The sequence below is a fragment of the Mercenaria mercenaria genome, chromosome 8 (genome assembly GCF_021730395.1).
Source record: "Mercenaria mercenaria strain notata chromosome 8, MADL_Memer_1, whole genome shotgun sequence".
Taxonomy (NCBI): domain Eukaryota; kingdom Metazoa; phylum Mollusca; class Bivalvia; order Venerida; family Veneridae; genus Mercenaria; species Mercenaria mercenaria.
In genome coordinates, this window is record NC_069368.1 from 8,101,383 (window position 1) to 8,118,604 (window position 17,222).

The window sequence follows — 17,222 nt, forward strand, 5'->3', positions numbered from 1 at the left end:
TGCAGTCAAACCAGTGGGCACCACCAATTTGTATCGCTTGATTTTACCGGCCAACTTGTTACACAGAGGAGGACAGTCAAATATTTCAACAGCCGCCATAGCAGCAGTAGTCAGAACAAGAGCTTGTCGAACACGAAATGCCCCCCCACCCCCCTTGATCATGCATTCAGTAATTGCACAAAGAACAGAAATTATTTGCTCACTGTAAACAAAAGTTCTACTGTTCTGGTTCAATGTGACATTGACCTTTGACCTATGACCTCAAAATCAACAGGGGTCATCTGCTGGTCATGATCAAGCTCCCTATTAAGTTTAGTGATCCTAGGCCCAAGCCGTCTCAAGGTATCGTCCGGAAAGTGTCTAACTGTTCCGGGTCAATGTGACCTTGACCTTTAGCCTACAGACCTCAAAATCTATAGGGGTTATCTACAGGTCATGAGCAACCCCTCTATCAAGTTTCATGATCCTAGGCCCAAGCGTTCTCAAGTTATTGTATCGGAACGGTTTAAATGTTCCGGGTCACTGTAACCTTGACCTACTGACCTTAAAATCAATATGGGTCATATGCTGGTCATGATGAACCTCTCTATCATCTTTCATGACCCATGGCCCAAGTGTTTTCAAGTTATTGTCCAGAAACCGTTTAACTGTTCCTGGCCAATCTGACCTTGAACTTCGACCAAATGACTCAAAATCAATAGGGGTCATCTGCTGGTCATGATCAATCTCCCTATCAATTTTCCTGATCCTAGGCCTAAGCAATCTTGAGTTACAACCCAGAAACCGTTTTACTGTTCCTGGTCACTGTGACCTTGACCTTTGACCTACTGACCTCAAAATCAATAGGGGTCATCTGCTGGTCATGACCAACCACCCTATCAACTTTCACAATCCTAGGCCCAAGCAATCTTGAGTTACAATCCGGAAACCGTTTAACTGTTCAGGGTTACTGTGACCTTGACCTTTGACGTTCAGATCTCAAAATCAATAGGGGTCATCTACTGGTCAAGACCAACCTCATGATCAATTTTCTTGACAACAGGCCTAAGCTTCCTCGAGTTATTGCCCGGAAACCATTTTACTGTTCCTGGTCACTGTGACCTTGACCTTTGACATACTGACCTCAAAATCAATAGGGGTCATCTGCTGGTCATGATCAACCTCCCTATCAACATTCATGATCGTAGGCCCAAGCGTTCTTGAGTTATCATCCGGAAACCGTTTTACTGTTCAGGGTCACTGTGACCTTGACCTTTGACATATTGACCTCAAAATCAATAGGGGTCATCTGCTGGTGATGACCAACCTCCCTATCAACTTTCATGATCCTAGGCCCAAGCGTTCTTTAGTTATCATCCGGAAACCGTTTTACTGATCAGGGTCACTGTGACCTTGACCTTTGACATACAGATCTCAAAATAAATAGGGGTCATCTGCTGGTGATGACCAACCTCCCTATCAACTTTCATGATTCTAGGCCGAAGAGTACTTGAGTTATCATCCGGAAATGAATTGGTCTACATACCGACCGACCGAGATCTGTAAAACAATTTACCCCTCCTTCTTCGTAGGGGGGCATAATAAAATGGTGGTCAAAACCAAAGGAAATCTTTTTTTCCACCCAAATAAGCCTTATTTCAGAATCAGAATTCTGCCTAAATATTTCTGGTAATGAAAAGAAAGACCCACAATTCTTGAAACTTTAAACCCTCCCATACCAATGACTTTGAGTAAGTGTGCTGGTAGGTGGGTGGTGGGGGGGGGGGGTCTCACTGACTCTGAATTATTTCCCCCCTAACTGCTATGAGTCTGAAACCTTGCTTGGGTTGTAGAGTACTTATATGTGAGGAAGCCATCCAGCTAACTGGTTCTACCCAAGTTCCTGCTTGTTGAATGAAATTAAATGCCTATAGGGTCACATGGGGTCATTGAAGTGAATGGTTGTGACCTTCACATTTACCACAGTGGCTGCAGGTATAAATTTACATTGCTAAATTTCAATACCAAATCTCACAGATTTTATAAGGAATATAACCAAGGACTAAAACCAGCTCAAATCCCATGGTAGATTTTGATGTTCTTTTAACTTTCCAGGATGACCCAGTCTGCTAATGAACAAGCCCACTTTGAATGCGCATCAGGATCTTTCTGAGTAATAACAACATAATAAACCCAGAATAAAAGACATTTTTAGAAATGTAACGACTCCACTGGGGAATTTCTTCTGCATAAAAAATGAGGTGCGAATGCAATCAATGCAGGTGAAATCCACCTTGGGAATAATTAATACATCTATTTGCAAAATATAATAGTATACATCACGTCTTTTATCTTTTTCTTTTTTTCTGTTATACCACAATTTATTATTGATTTTAAAAACGTATATCCTAAACTGCCACTCAATATCTATGTAAGACCTTAGTCTTAACACGTCTGTGAAACAGACGCCCACCCTTCAATGACATCCACCAACCTATTTTACCAGTTGTTTTGAAAACCTAGTTAAAAATTTCTTTTTAGGATTTAAAACAAATGCTATCTGAACTTTTTGCATCCACCATATTAACTCATTATTGATGTCTGCCAGTACACCAGAAGGTGGATGGCTAAAACCACATGTGATCACAATTGTTGCCTCATAATGTGACATCATGGTCCAAGGCTGTAAAACTGAGTTTGGGAACCAGTCTCAAATCTTCAGCATCAGGTTGTTTCTCAGCACACATTTGAAATTGACCAATGGCAAGGCTGCATTTCAAGACTGGTCTCAGAATTCAATTCTACTGAGAATGATTCAAGCGTTTAGCTTCAAAGAATCTTCAGATGAGTAAGCATTAACTAAATTCTCAATCTTAACTCAATATTCATCATTGTTGCTCTGACACCGATATATAAAAGGAAATATTTACTTATTCATTTTGACTCTTTTTCACTAACTGGTGATATTAAGACTTTGGCAAAAACCAAAAATAACTACCAGTACGTCTCCTGCTTATTCCTGCAATTATGTTGATGTCACGCTATGTAAGATGCTATATAAGTACATATTGGTATTTTTATGCCATAAAAAAGCAATAAAATTCATGGCTGGAACCAAATAACATCCAAAAATATGATTAATGAGACAATGTAGTGAAGAGCAATTGATCAGTCTGCTGGTTGTTCCATATTTTTCCAATTCATTGAACAATATCATATCAACAGAGTAATTTTGTTAATCTGCCAATACCTTTTTGACAAAAACTTTGAGTAACTGTAAAACATAAACCCCTGAATAAGAGAGCCCTCCCAAATGAAAACACCTACAACTTCTTAATAAAAATACCTCCAACCTCCTTTCTTTCCAACTGCTGTCACAAAACAATCTTTATAACACAAGTCTTTAAAATTCATTAACCTTTACCCTGCTAAATTTCTAAAATGGAATGGTCTATCATTCTATTTGGTCAGTACCATTTATTATTTGAAGAGGTGTTCACTGAAAATTTATTGACTGAACAGCGAACAGTGCAGACTGTGATCTTCGTACGCACTCTGGTCGCAAAGGCAAAACCACTTGCCGCCAGCAGGCTAAAGGTTAAACAAAGTTTGTCCTATATGAATATCTACTGAAAATTCTTACATTTTCACAAATCTCAAATAGAAATATTGTCCTACCCATGATTTTCTAAGTCTAAAAAGGGCCACAATTCTTGCAAAAAGCAGGATAGAGTTATGTTTCTTGATGTACAGTGTCCACTTATGATGGTGAAAAACTGTTGCAAGTTTTAAAGCAATAGCTTTGATAGTTTATGAGAAAAGTTGACTTAAACATAATATTCAACTAAGAAAATGATTTTTCTAAGTCCAAAAGGGGCAATAATTATTGACTTAGAAAATCATGGGTAGGACAATATTTCTATTATACAAAAAAAATCAGATGAGCGTCAGCACCCGCAAGGCGGTGCTCTTGTTCAACTTTGGTGCGCTCATTTGAGATTTGTGAAAATGTAAGAATTTTCAGTAGATATTCATATAGGACAAATTTAAGTTTACCTAAACATAAAACTTAACCAAGAAATCTGATATTTTCTAAGTACAAAAGGGGCCATAAATCTTGCAAAAAGCAAGATGGAGTTATGTTTCTTGCTATACAGGGTCAGCTTATGATGGTGAACAAGTATTCCAAGTTTCAAAGCAATAGCTTTGATAGTTTAGGAGAAAAGCTGACCTAAACATAAAACTTAACCAGGCAACGCCGACGCAGACGCCGACAACCGCTCAAGTGATGACAATAACTCATCATTTTTTTTCAAAAAATCAGATGAGCTAAAAATTCTAAGGGCACTACTTCATGGCGTACATGGTCAGTAGTAAATAGAACCAATCTCTGTTTCAATTATTCAGCTTTAGTACAAACAAAGCCACCGCAATGATGGATCAAACCCTGCGTGTGTTCCTCAGCAAACCTGTCTCAATTCTGTAGCAAACCAGTCCCAATTCCCCAGCACACCAGTCTCTGTCTTTCAGCAAACCATTCCATAACATTCAGCAAGCCACTTATTATTCATCAGCTAACCAGTCTCTATCCTTCTGAACAAGGCAGGATATATATTGAGGAAGATCTGCACATCAGTTTCTATCCTTAAGAAGGCCAGTCACCATTTCACAGCAAGCCAGTCTAAATTCCTCAGCAACCAAGTCTCCACTCTGGAGCAAAATTCTGCAAGCCAAATCATTCTTTCTGCAAGTCAATCTCTTTCTTTCTGCAAGCCAGATTATACTTTCTGCAAGTCAATCTCCTTCCTTCTGCAAGCCAGATTATACTTTCTGCAAGTCAATCTCCTTCCTTCTGCAAGCCAGATTATACTTTCTGCAAGTCAACCTCTTTCCTTCTGCAAGCCAAATTATACTTTCTGCAAGCCAGTTTATACATTCTGTAAGCAAGCAAGCTTCAACCCAGTTTCAACCTTTTTACAAATCAGTCACTATCCAACTGCAAGCCAGTCTCTATCCTGCAAGCCATATAATACCTTCTGCAAGCCAGTCTCTATCCTCCTGCAAGCCATATAATACCTTCTGCAAGCCAGTCTACATCCTTCTGTTAGCCAGATTATACTTCTGCAAGCCGATCTGTATGTTTCTTAAAGCTAGTTTCTATCCTTCTGCAAACCAGACTAGTACTTCAAGCAAGTCTCCATCTTCCTGTTACAGCAAACCTGACTTTCCTTCAGCAAGCTCATTCAAACTCTCAACAAGCCAGGTCACTCCTTCAGCAAGCTAATGTCACTCCTTCGATAAGCCAATGTCACTCCTTCGGTAAGCCAATGTTACTCCTTCAGTAAGCCAATGTCACTCCTTCAGCAAGCCAAGTCACTGCTTCAGCAAGCCAGGCCACGCCTTCAGCAAGCCAGGTCACTCCTTCAGAAAACCAATCTTTCCTTCAGCAAGCCAGGTCACTGCTTCAGCAAGCCAGGCCACTCCTTCAGCAAGCCAGGTCACTGCTTCAGCAAGCCAGGCCACTCCTTCAGCAAGGCAGGTCACTCCTTCAGAAAACCAATATTTCCTTCAGCAAGCCAGGTCACTGCTTCAGCAAGCCAGGTCACTCATTCAGAAAACCAATCTTTCCTTCAGCAAGCCAGGTCACTGCTTCAGCAAGCCAGGTCACTCCTTCAGAAAACCAATCTTTACTTCAGCAAGCCAGGTCACTCCTTCAGCAAACCAGGCCACTCCTTCAGCAAGCCAGGTCGCTGCTGCAGCCAGCCAGGTCACTTCTTCAGCAAGCTAAGTCACTCCTTCAGAAAACAAATCTTTCCTTCAGTAAGCCAGGTCACTGCTTCAGCAAGCCAGGCCACTGCCTCAGCAAGCCAATGTCACTCCTTCAGAAAACCAATCTTTCCTTCAGCAAGCCAGGTGACTGCTTCAGCAAGCCAGGCCACTCCTTCGGAAAACCAATTTTTCCTTCAGCAAGCCAGGTCACTGCTTCAGCTAGCCAGGCAACTCCTTCAGCAAGCCAGGCCACTCCTTCAGCAAGCCAGGCCACTCCTTCAGCAAGCCAGGTCACTCCTTCAGAAAACCAATCTTTCCTTCAGCAAGCTAGGTCACTGCTTCAGCAAGCCATGTCACTCATTCAGAAAACCATTTTTTCCTTCAGCAAGCCAGGACACTCCTTCAGCAAGCCAGGTCACTCCTTCAGAAAACCAATCTTTCCTTTAGCAAGCCAGGTCACTGCTGCAGAAAACCAGACCACTCCTTCAGCAAGCCAGGTCACCCCTTCAGAAAACCAATCTTTCCTTCAGCAAGCCAGGTCACTGCTTAAGCAAGCCAGGTCACTCCTTCAGAAAACCAATCTTTGCTTCAGCAAGCCAGGTCACTGCTTCAGAAAACCAATCTTTCCTTTAGCAAGCCAGGTCACTGCTGCAGCCAGCCAGGTCACTTCTTCAGCAAGCCAGGACACTCATTCAGAAAACCAATATTTCCTTCAGCAAGCCAGGTCACTGCTTAAGCAAGCCAGGTCACTCCTTCAGAAAACTAATCTTTGCTTCAGCAAGCCAGGTCACTGCTTCAGCAAGCCAGGCCACTCCTTCAGCAAGCCAGGACACTCCTTCAGAAAACCAATCTTTCCTTCAGCAAGCCAGGTCACTGCTGCAGCCAGCCAGGTCACTCCTTCAGCAAGCCAGGACACTCCTTCAGAAAACCAATCTTTCCTTCAGCAAGCCAGGATACTCCTTCAGCAAGCCAGGTCACTCCTTCAGAAAACCAATCTTTCCTTTAGCAAGCCAGGTCACTGCTGCAGCCAGCCAGGTCACTTCTTCAGCAAGCCAGGACACTCCTTCAGAAAACCAATCTTTCCTTCAGCAAGCCAGGCCACTCCTTCAGCAAGCCAGGTCACTTCTTCAGCAAGCCAGGACACTCCTTCAGAAAACCAATCTTTCCTTCAGCAAGCCAGGTCACTGCTTCAGCAAGCCAGGTCACTGCTTCAGCAAGCCAGGTCACTCCTTCAGAAAACCAATCTTTCCTTCAGCAAGCCAGGCCACTCCTTCAGCAAGCCAGGTCACTCCTTCAGAAAACCATACTTTCCTTTAGCAAGCCAGGTCACTGCTGCAGCCAGCCAGGCCACTTCTTCAGCAAGCCAGGACACTCCTTCAGAAACCAATCTTTCCTTCAGTAAGCCAGGTCACTGCTTAAGCAAGCCAGGTCACTGCTGCAGCCAGCCAGGTCACTCCTTCAGCAAGCCAGGTCACTGCTTCAGCAAGCCAGGTCACTGCTTCAGCCTCCAGCAAGACGAGTTTATCTCTACCGTCATTGCAAGTAATATATACAAGCTCCATTGACAGAATACTTTGAGGAGGCAATGATGGTGAAAAGTTCAGGCTACTGCAGAGTACAGAAGCAATCCCTGCCGATTTATCATAGAACATGAACTCACATACCTGTTGTGTTTCTATAAAAATAACCATTTCCTCTGTAGCCATAATGTTACAGCTCTTCATTGAAAACTACTAAATTTCTTTTCCTTGTCAATACAAGATGTGAACATGATTCCTGTTCAAACTTACCCAAGTATTACCTAGCAACCATACAAAACATTTCCAAGAATAGTTCAGCCTTTTTACAGTAATTTGATGAATTAATTCTAAAAGATTGTCATTGGATATTAAACTTTATTGCTTTGCTGAAACTCAGTAAATTGGCATTTACTTCTTTTCACATTCCCACATGCTTCCTACAGATTTGATATGACGTAATTCACTGATTTTTCTGTGACATAACTATGACATTTAACACAGGAAAGAGAAAATTAGAACAATTCCAGAAACACTGAGTCATTAAAATCATGAAATCAAAAATTACACAGAATACTTATTCAAATGCATTTTCATTTCATATCTTATTAAAGCTTCTTTTTCAATGCATGTGATGATTGCTTATGTCAAACAAGAGCACTGCCTACAGGTGCCATTGCTCGTCTGCAAGTGCTGGTCAGTTAGTAAAATAGTCACAGTTCAGAATTTCTAAGTACAAAACGGGCCATAATTTTGACAAAATGCATATCAGAGTTATGGTTCTTGGCCTAGATGACAAACAAGTGTGCAAAGTTTCAAAGCAGTAGCTCTTATAGTTTTAGAGAAAAGGTGGACCTAAACAAAAATTTTAACCAACACAGACACCGACAATCAAGTGACGACAACATCTTGTAGATTTTTTTCAAAAATCAGACAAGCTGAAAATATTATTTCTAAATAGCTGTTTCTGACTTTTTGTTGTTTGAGCTAGTGACCTAGTTTTTTATTACCCAAGATGAATAAGTTTTGAACCTCACCTAGATACTTCTGACCAAATCTCATTAAGATCAGGTGAATTTTTTCTACTTTATTTCAGCAACACTTTTGTTTAAAGAATGACTTTTATTTGTACCCTTGGCCAAGTTTGTATAAGAATGACCGTAATCCGTAGAGAGCTGTAAAACTTCATCAAAATATTCTGTCTACAACAAAGAGACTGAACGTAATTCATATACAAATAAAAAAAGCACTGATAAACAGTCTTTTATTCTTTTGATCAAATCAAGTTCTACAACTAATCAACCTTTTTTTAGCAGTAAATGTAAGGGAACAATAAAGCTTCTCTCTGTTGTCAATATTATTCATAGAACTTCATTACTAAACATATTTCTATGCGACAGACAAATGAGAATTATTTGTTACCAAAAATGGCCTTTGTACAATTTAATTAACAAGAACATAAAGCGCTGGAAATTAACCAGTCTGAGAGGAGAATACAAAAGAAAAAAACTTCCTTATTTCCTATATTGATCAAAGTATCTTCCTATAACAGCCGCTTTTGCAGCCAAATTTCTTTAAAGGTTAGAGGCAGAGTGTTGCATACTCCATCTTGTTTCTTACGTACTTCAAACTTACATTGCTCGGACTCTCTCAAACATAAAATTTGTCCAGTCTACCCTAAAGAATAATCATTTGACTGTCAGTTCTAATAGCACTGAAAAGTAAAACTGAATACCAAAACAGCAGCATATCTGGCAAGCTAGCAAATACGAATCGCTTCACGTAAATCTCTATAGAATAGAATTGCATGATCGTGCCTTTCTAAAATATCAGTCGGTAATTCTACCGGACTGGAAAGTAAAGAGTTTTTCTCAATCCAGCTATTGAGATGAATAGACAGGTTGGTGTGATATGCATCATACAGTCCGCACTGCATCTTTCAGAATATTTTATAATCTCATGTGATTAAATTTGTATGGATATACTTTAAAGGTTCATAATGGCTTTCGCCCTGCCTCGGCGGGACGATATTACGACAGGAATTTTGTATGAAAATCTACGATAAAGTCCAAGAAGAAAAGAAACCCGATTAAAGGGTTCCTGCCAAGGAATAAATTCTTTGCATCAGACCAGCAGCTGTGCTGAATTGTAATATGAAGACATCCCCTCAAGAATAACTTTTGATTCTCTGCGTTGGTCCAAATGCAATGCTTTATCGTCATCTGAAGATCTCTGTTTCAGGAACAGTCTTTTCGCTGGTCTCTTTGTCTCTCTCTCCAGTGGCCTCAAACTCCAGAGCTCTTGGTCTGGAGGCAAACACTATACAACTGAGCTGTCAGTGAAGTAATTCTGTCTAACGGTAACGGTGTGGAAGGTTGTGAATTCGATTCCCGGTTGCGTACCGAAGATGTGAAAAATGGTTCCAGTTGCTCCCTTGATATGCTCAGAATTATGCAGACAGAACAGGCTCTTCCCTCAAACTCAAAATCTTGCATGAATGAGTTGTGGAGACTGGTGTCTAAATTGGTAGAATTTGTTTCAGGATTCACCTTTAATCAATTAGTGTAAAAAATAATAATTTTGTATCAGATAATTATAGGATCCAATATACTATTTTCGTACTCATTATATATGTAAAGGGGAGCAACCCTCTGACATGTTGTAATAGACAAGCGTCGATAAATATTTCTGGTAAAATCAAGCAAATCCTCATGTCATAAAATTACATTTGAACTAACTTTCTAAAAGCTATAACATGTTAAAGTAACTACTTTCACGAAATTAAATTGACAACGGGTCGCATACTGGCTTTTTTAACAAAGTTAAGCTTGTGCATCTATTATAATAGGCTTGCAGATTGAAATATAAGTGTATATTAATACAGACAATTCTAGATAGTATCAGAAAACCATATTTCCATTACATTCAAACAGCATGAGGTGAAGTACAATTGGCTCTGCCGTAAGACCTTTCACAGTTTCTAATCAACAACATCGTATTTAAGTATATCAAAGGTCTGTCGACTTGTTAAATTCCTGTAATGGGAGACAACTAAAACTCCTATAAAATAATCTCTCCTTCAAGATTTGTCTGCTCATCCAAGAGCCAGGGAAGTAATCCAATAATAATACAGCATTAATATTAGCAGACTTACTTCCCTTAGGATCACAACATATTATTTACCATGCTAAATTCATCACTTTTCACAGAGTAAATTAATTAATAATCAATTAAGACCCCAGTGAGACTGTCTGAATCATGTTACAGGTATGTTATATATTGACGGAATGTAACAGATGTGTTTCCTTGTAAGCAGTTGAATATCGATCTATGGGCATGTCTGAAAATAATATATAATAGCTACTTTATAAGTAGCTTTCTCCTTGTCCTCAGCTCATTCAGGTATATAGACAGTTCACCATTTTTGCAATATTTATCTCTTTTGAAAAAATGGAAGCCAGTAACTTTAGGGGTCAAAATTTAGATATCTTATATAGTAAATAAAATCAACAAAATATAGTAAAAGTATAAGGATACTTATATCCTTAAAACATGTAAAGATAACGCACATAAGAATACAAGAAAATATATTATTCTATTATAGGAAATTTTGACAAATTCATTTCCTGGATAGTACTTAATAAATAGATATGTATATGCACTTTTATAATGTGCTTGATAACATTTTCCCACCATTCGAGGTTATTTTGCCAGTTTTGACCCTTATTATGTTGGACACGATTGATTCTGCCTTTGCGACCAGTGCAGATCATGACTAGCCTGCACATCTGTGCAGTCTGATCATGACCTGCACTGTTTGCTATTCAGTCACTATCTTTTTGGTAAGCACCAGCTTGGTAAAGGTTAAGTCATGTCCATTGTCTGTACTTGTATTTGAATGATCCTGATAAAGGTGTTATCCAAAATGCTGATACCATAAATTACTATTATACTATAGACATAACTTATATCGTAGCATTGTGAGTCTGTGGCACACTTTATGTCAGGAATGACCCTCCAAAATGGCAGACATGGGAGACAGTATGTGTTATAAACTAGAAATGTGTCACCGACACAGATGCCCCCGCAACATGAGAAAGGTCACAGGCATGGTACTGCTCACAAACTAAAAGAAGGACCCTTGGCCCGATTTATTTACAAAAAAAAATATTGTAGGAAAACCTGAGAAAATTTAGTAATCTGTATAAAATTATGTAGTGAAAATTGGCTAAGTTCAATCAAGGACTGTGACCTTGAACTTTGACCTAATGAAATGGTTTTTGCGCATGACACATCGTCTATCCATGCTTATCATTTGTGTGAAATTATTCTGAAATTGGGCCATGCATGTCAAAGTTATGACCCGGACACTAACACCACCCTCTCCCAAACACACACACAGATAGGGGTAACACTATATGCCCCCCACACCCCCCACATTTTATGGCTGGGGCATTTAAATAAGTTTATATGACTCACATATCACTAATGGATGGATTGAAGTTCAAATGAAAGAACAAAATGCACCAACAATCTTGGTAAATTCTAGATACCAAAACTGCTAAGTTGTGAAAAATTCTCTCTATCCCTCCCTTAGTGGACTCTAAAGGCTTTTAGGTTAAAATTCGTATCTCAAAGAAAAAACAAGCAAGACTAAAAATGTCATGCCTAATAAATTTTCGTATGGTAGAGTGAGCTTACTCATGCAGTTTAAATATTTCAAGAAATGTAATATTTTACCCATCAGACACGACAGTTCAATAAAATATACCATATATGGGTATTCTGACAGTCTTATTTTGGACAATTTCATAAAAAAAAATTTTTGCTTGAGTAACATTTTGCTATTTAATTATGTTGTAGTATTAAACAACTTGGGATGTTCAATTTGTTTGTAATTTAGTTTATCCTTAATTCTGCTAAAGTTCTACAATGGACTAGTCTGTCATTCAATTTGGGCAGTATCTGAGACTTTATATTCAGAGGGGTGTTCACTGAAAATTTACTGACTGAAGTGAACAGTGCAGACCATGATCAGCCTGTAGGGCTTGGTCTGCTGTGGTCATTTAAGGCAGAATCACTGTTGCTGCCAGCACGCTAAAGGTTAAAACAAGCTGAAAATTCTTGAATAAAAAAACTCATGCAAACTGGGCTTGATGACAATTCCTGCATTTATCATTACTCTAACTTTGGAAAGGGACTGTGAAGACCTGGATCAAATACAGCCCTTGCTGGGATTCTAACTCACAACTTACCAATTCAGTATGGGTGGCAAGTTAGAAAAGACAATAGTCACATCCAAAATACCCCAATTTATGGTATACCGTGAAATCATTAAAATCTGTGGGGAACATTATTTTTTTCTGATTTCATGGATGTATATATCAATCCTTAACCTTTAACCTGCTGAAAGCAAGCAATTTTGGCTTTGCAGGCTGATCATGGTCTGCACTGTTTGCTATTCTGAGTCAGTAAATTTCCAGTGAACACCTTTGAATAAGAAGTGGTACTGCCCAAACTAAATAGCGGATTAGTCCATATTAGAAATTTAGCATGGTAATTTAAAGGTTAAAAAGAAATAACAGATTATTTGAAATCCAGAAATTCATATCTCTATGAAGTAGCTGTTCTGGTCAAAACCAAGAAAATCCATCCCCGCAACATTAAATGATTTTGTAGTATTTAACTTTCACACCTATATTATCAATGCATGAAGGCAATCATCTATAAGTAACCAGGTATGGTATGATGACTATCTATGATATGAAACCATTATTGTCACATTAAATATTAATGTTTACAGTAACATGGTGACAAGTAAGTGCTAAATCAACAAGGTCAGTCCTATATCTGTAAACATGGACAATACATCCAGGCTGCATTGTAATGTACATCTTCTTACGGAATGTGTATCCATCCCTGCAATAAGAGGGTCTACAGAGGCTGAACTGCTCATCCTCTGAAGTAATCATGATTAACACCCTTTACCCCCATCATGTACCCTCCCCATCCTGACCTCCTCACCCAAAGCCCTTTACCCTTAATAACATTCAGAATTATGCATTTTTTTTTAATAGTTTCATATTTTAAAGGAAATTTATACTAGTATGAAAAGGTCTGTCCAACAAGAGCTGTCGGATGACAGCGCGCTCGACTTTTCGAAGAATTGAGGCATAAAAAAAAAATATGTTTGTTTCCTGTAACATGCTGAAAAAAATAGAGGTCGGTAGGTAGGGAATTTTTTTTTTTTTTTAATTTTTTTTTAGTAGGTGTCAGAACATTTCAGTGTAACTGTTTAGTAACCTTATTATCGCCAATTAACTGCCTAATCAGGCCTCAACCTTAACTTTCTTCAGCAGTTGCCAGCAGGTTCACCAACTGCTAAAATCCAGTAGACCTGCTCAGACTTTAGTGGACCTCCAATTCTATCTCATAAATTGTGATGCTGTAGACGTCATAACTTCATATGACTCAAAGAAACAGGACTTATTTCTAAATAATTAAAAATGGAAGACTGTAGCAATCTGTTATCCCGAAAAATAATTATTTTGAAAAGTGTCCCAAAATATGGACACAATCAGCACCAGTGTTGAAAGTGAAAAAAAAAAAACATCAACAATTATCGGTAATCATTCTGATGATAAACTAAGTAATTGGCCTCGTTTTCATCATCAATTAACACCCCCTCAAAGAGCTAAAAGAAGTGTGTCGGTTATTGTGGCATCTGCAGTGGAGATCAAAGCGGTATAGTTTCCACGAGATTGTCATTGCGTTACGTCATGTTTTCGCGCCATGTGACGGTGTGAGGACGTCGTGCGATTTACAGTCGTGAAAAAAATTAATAATTCTCTGAAAACTTGGAAATTCTTGATTATTTTGTGGAATTTAAGTGCAGGGCGTCAAGTGCTTTTGGGAGTCAAAAATATAGGTAGGATCCTGAAATATAGGTATTTGGGGGCCAGAAATATAGGATTATATAGGTTGCTTATAATGAAGAAAACAAGTCAGACAAGTGTTTTATCCTCCTTCACCACCTACCAGCACTCTCTTTTATTAAACATAAAATATAAAGGAACAGAAAAAGTGGCTACTTTTATGATTTTAAACAAATAACATTTTAACATATATCTTACTTTCATAATAAACTATTAATTCACCAACAGACAAAACTTTACCAATACTGGTACTCAAATCAGTTTAACAGGGAATTAGGCAAACCAAGCCATATTGCTAACAACATATATCAGTACATTGTGTATACAAGTATAAAATATTGTGTTGGGCCTGCATTTGTACAAACCAAATAAGGCTATTGCAAGGTCTTCTGCTTCTTGACCATACTCTTCAATGCCCTTGCTAAATGCATTATGCATGGTATGAAGATTACATGTATCAACATTCAATAGTCCTTCCCAATGAAGTGAAGTTTCTTTAATTTGTTTAGACACTTCCCTAAAAATTGTTTTGTTGACATTTGGTCCATCACTGCCAAGTGCAATTAAATATTTAATTGGTACAGTGTCCCCAAGAAGAGTCTCTACCATTGCTGATGCAACAGTCTTTCCATCTGCATGAGCAAAGAACAAGGATTTGTAATACCTACACCAGACATCATCATACGTTGGAGACCAATACCTTATTAAAAGGTCCATTTGCTTCTTCACTTGAGCCTGAGTAGTTTCATCATTATTGAAGAGAAAAATAGTTACTTGACTGTCTCACAACTTACAGCAACAGTTTGGTGAAGGAAGGTCCTAACCCATCAGACAAGAGGTATGACAATTTTGTTCGACTCGTACTAAATCCATCTGCTATTGGACAATGAAACATAGCTTTGAATGTTTCTCCAATTCCATCATTGGCTCTAAAGCTTATATTAGAACAGGCACATTTTGCTGCCCACAATACTTCAGCAGAAATAACATCATCTTTAGCATATGAATAGCTTAAAATTTGCTTTTGCTTTGAGGTGGTAGCTGGTGATTCACTAATGCTACCATGGACTGTTCCTTCTGAAGTTGAACATGGGTTTTCATCAGCTGTTGGAGGTTTAAATTTCAGTTTAGAGTTGTGTTGATGAGAAAGCAACTTTACTTAATTTCTTGTGTTGAGTGCCTTTTGCATGTTGAAGAATTTGTCTCAGTCCAGCAATATCACACTTTATGTCAGTTTTGCACAATGTACAGTGACCATAAGAGTCACTCTTCCCCTTGACACACCATAATTTCAGTTCATGTCCATTGCCATCTACTTCTGATAGCCACCTATCTCGAAACTGACTCTTATTAGCAGGCATTATGAGGCTTAATTATGAAACATTAAGGCTTGTTTATTCTGAAAACAAAATAAAAACATGTGCATTTCCTATTCCTATTTTTATACCTGAAAGCTTTAAGAAATGGAAAATATTCTAATTGAAAAAAGAACTTCCATTACTTAAAGCTTTCCTAAAGCTAGGCTGGGCAGGGTCGCTACACCTGAAAGGAATACATATTTCAATGCCTAAAAGGTAACAGCATATTTATAAACTCAATTATCATAGAATTACTTCTTTTTTAATGGTTTGAATGACCTTTGTATTCCTTGCTTACCACAAAATTTCCAGATTATAGGTATTTATAGGTATTTTGGCAAAATATAGGATTTTATAGGTTATTATAGGTAGAGGGCTAAAATATAGGAAAATATAGGTAAATATAGGTAACTTGACGCCCTGTAAGTGTCTAAAGTGTTAATTTACTTGTGTGAAATCTAAATCGAACACAAAACTTGTTATTTTCGCCATTTATTGAACTTTTTCATAATCTGACAGTTGTCCAATTTTCACTTCCAGTGCGGGAAAATGTAAACATTACCGAAGTCCTGTGTCAATTTCAACATTCATCTTGTGGTGATATCGTTATGGAGACTACCCTGTGATGCCCAAACTTCCAATACCATCTTTAATTACAACAGAATCGATCTTATCATCAAGCTGATAGAATAAACTTTTTTAACAGCGGAACTTTTTCTTCTAACTTCCGATGCGAAAAATATAAACATGACGTTCTGTGTGAAATTCTACTTTCTGTTTGTGATGTTGTCAATATGGAGGCTATCCTGCGAACAAGAGGGTGCAGTAGTGGTGGATGATAATGGTTTTGATAAACTTCTTAGGAATGGGGTCAGGATGGTATCCAGGACAAGAGGTTTGAAATCCTTACCTACTTATCCAAATATAAGGAGAGGTAAGATGCATACACTAACTTACCTGAGTTTCATTCTGATGACCTGCGCATCAGACATAGAGAGCAACCCTGGTCCTAGGACCCCCAAATACCCCTGTCAAATATGCATGAAGGCTGTCACCATGAAACAACAAGGTGTGGCCTGTGATGACTGTAACCTCTGGTACCATGCTAAATGTATGCAAATGAACTCTACTATTTATAACTGTTTAAATAATATTTCATGGCATTGTGTCACCTGTGGTATGCCACAATTTACATCGAGCTTCTTTGACTCCATTGATACTCATACAAACTCGTTTAGCAGTCTAGACTCGAGCCTAAATACCGACATGATTGGACCACCCGATGCTTGCTCGTCACCTAAAGCACGCAATACAAACAAAATAAAATCATGGAACAACTTTGTGGTTCTTAACATTAACTTCCAAAGTATTAAAAACAAAAAGGCTGAGCTACTCAACATATTAAACACATACAGCCCTAGTGTTTTGATTGGAACCGAGACATGGTTGAATGAGTCCATTCACAGCTCAGAGATCTTCCCAGGCAATTATTCTGTACATAGGAAGGATAGAAAGGATGGGTATGGGGGTGTACTGATAGCTGTAAAATCAGATATAACTTGTAATCGTATTAATGATGACAATGACTCTGAATCAGTGTATATCTCACTAAACATTGATAAGACGACACAACTTATTATCGGTGCACTATACAGACCGCCTAA

The 17,222-nt window shown here is 38.5% G+C and overlaps 2 protein-coding genes across 7 annotated transcripts in view; both read right to left on the reverse strand.

The window, feature by feature from the left end:
* The window catches only part of LOC128558937 (FERM domain-containing protein 5-like), a 121,475-nt gene that overhangs the window by 68,717 nt on the left and 35,536 nt on the right, over positions 1-17,222 (reverse strand). The gene's annotated exons all lie outside the window — the stretch shown is intronic.
* Positions 12,260-17,222, reverse strand: part of LOC128558941 (titin homolog) — a 164,643-nt gene continuing 159,680 nt past the window's right edge. Inside the window, exon 2 of the mRNA XM_053549335.1 lies at positions 12,260-15,599. The gene's annotated coding sequence lies outside the window, so the exon portion shown is untranslated. The remainder of the gene's footprint in view (positions 15,600-17,222) is intronic.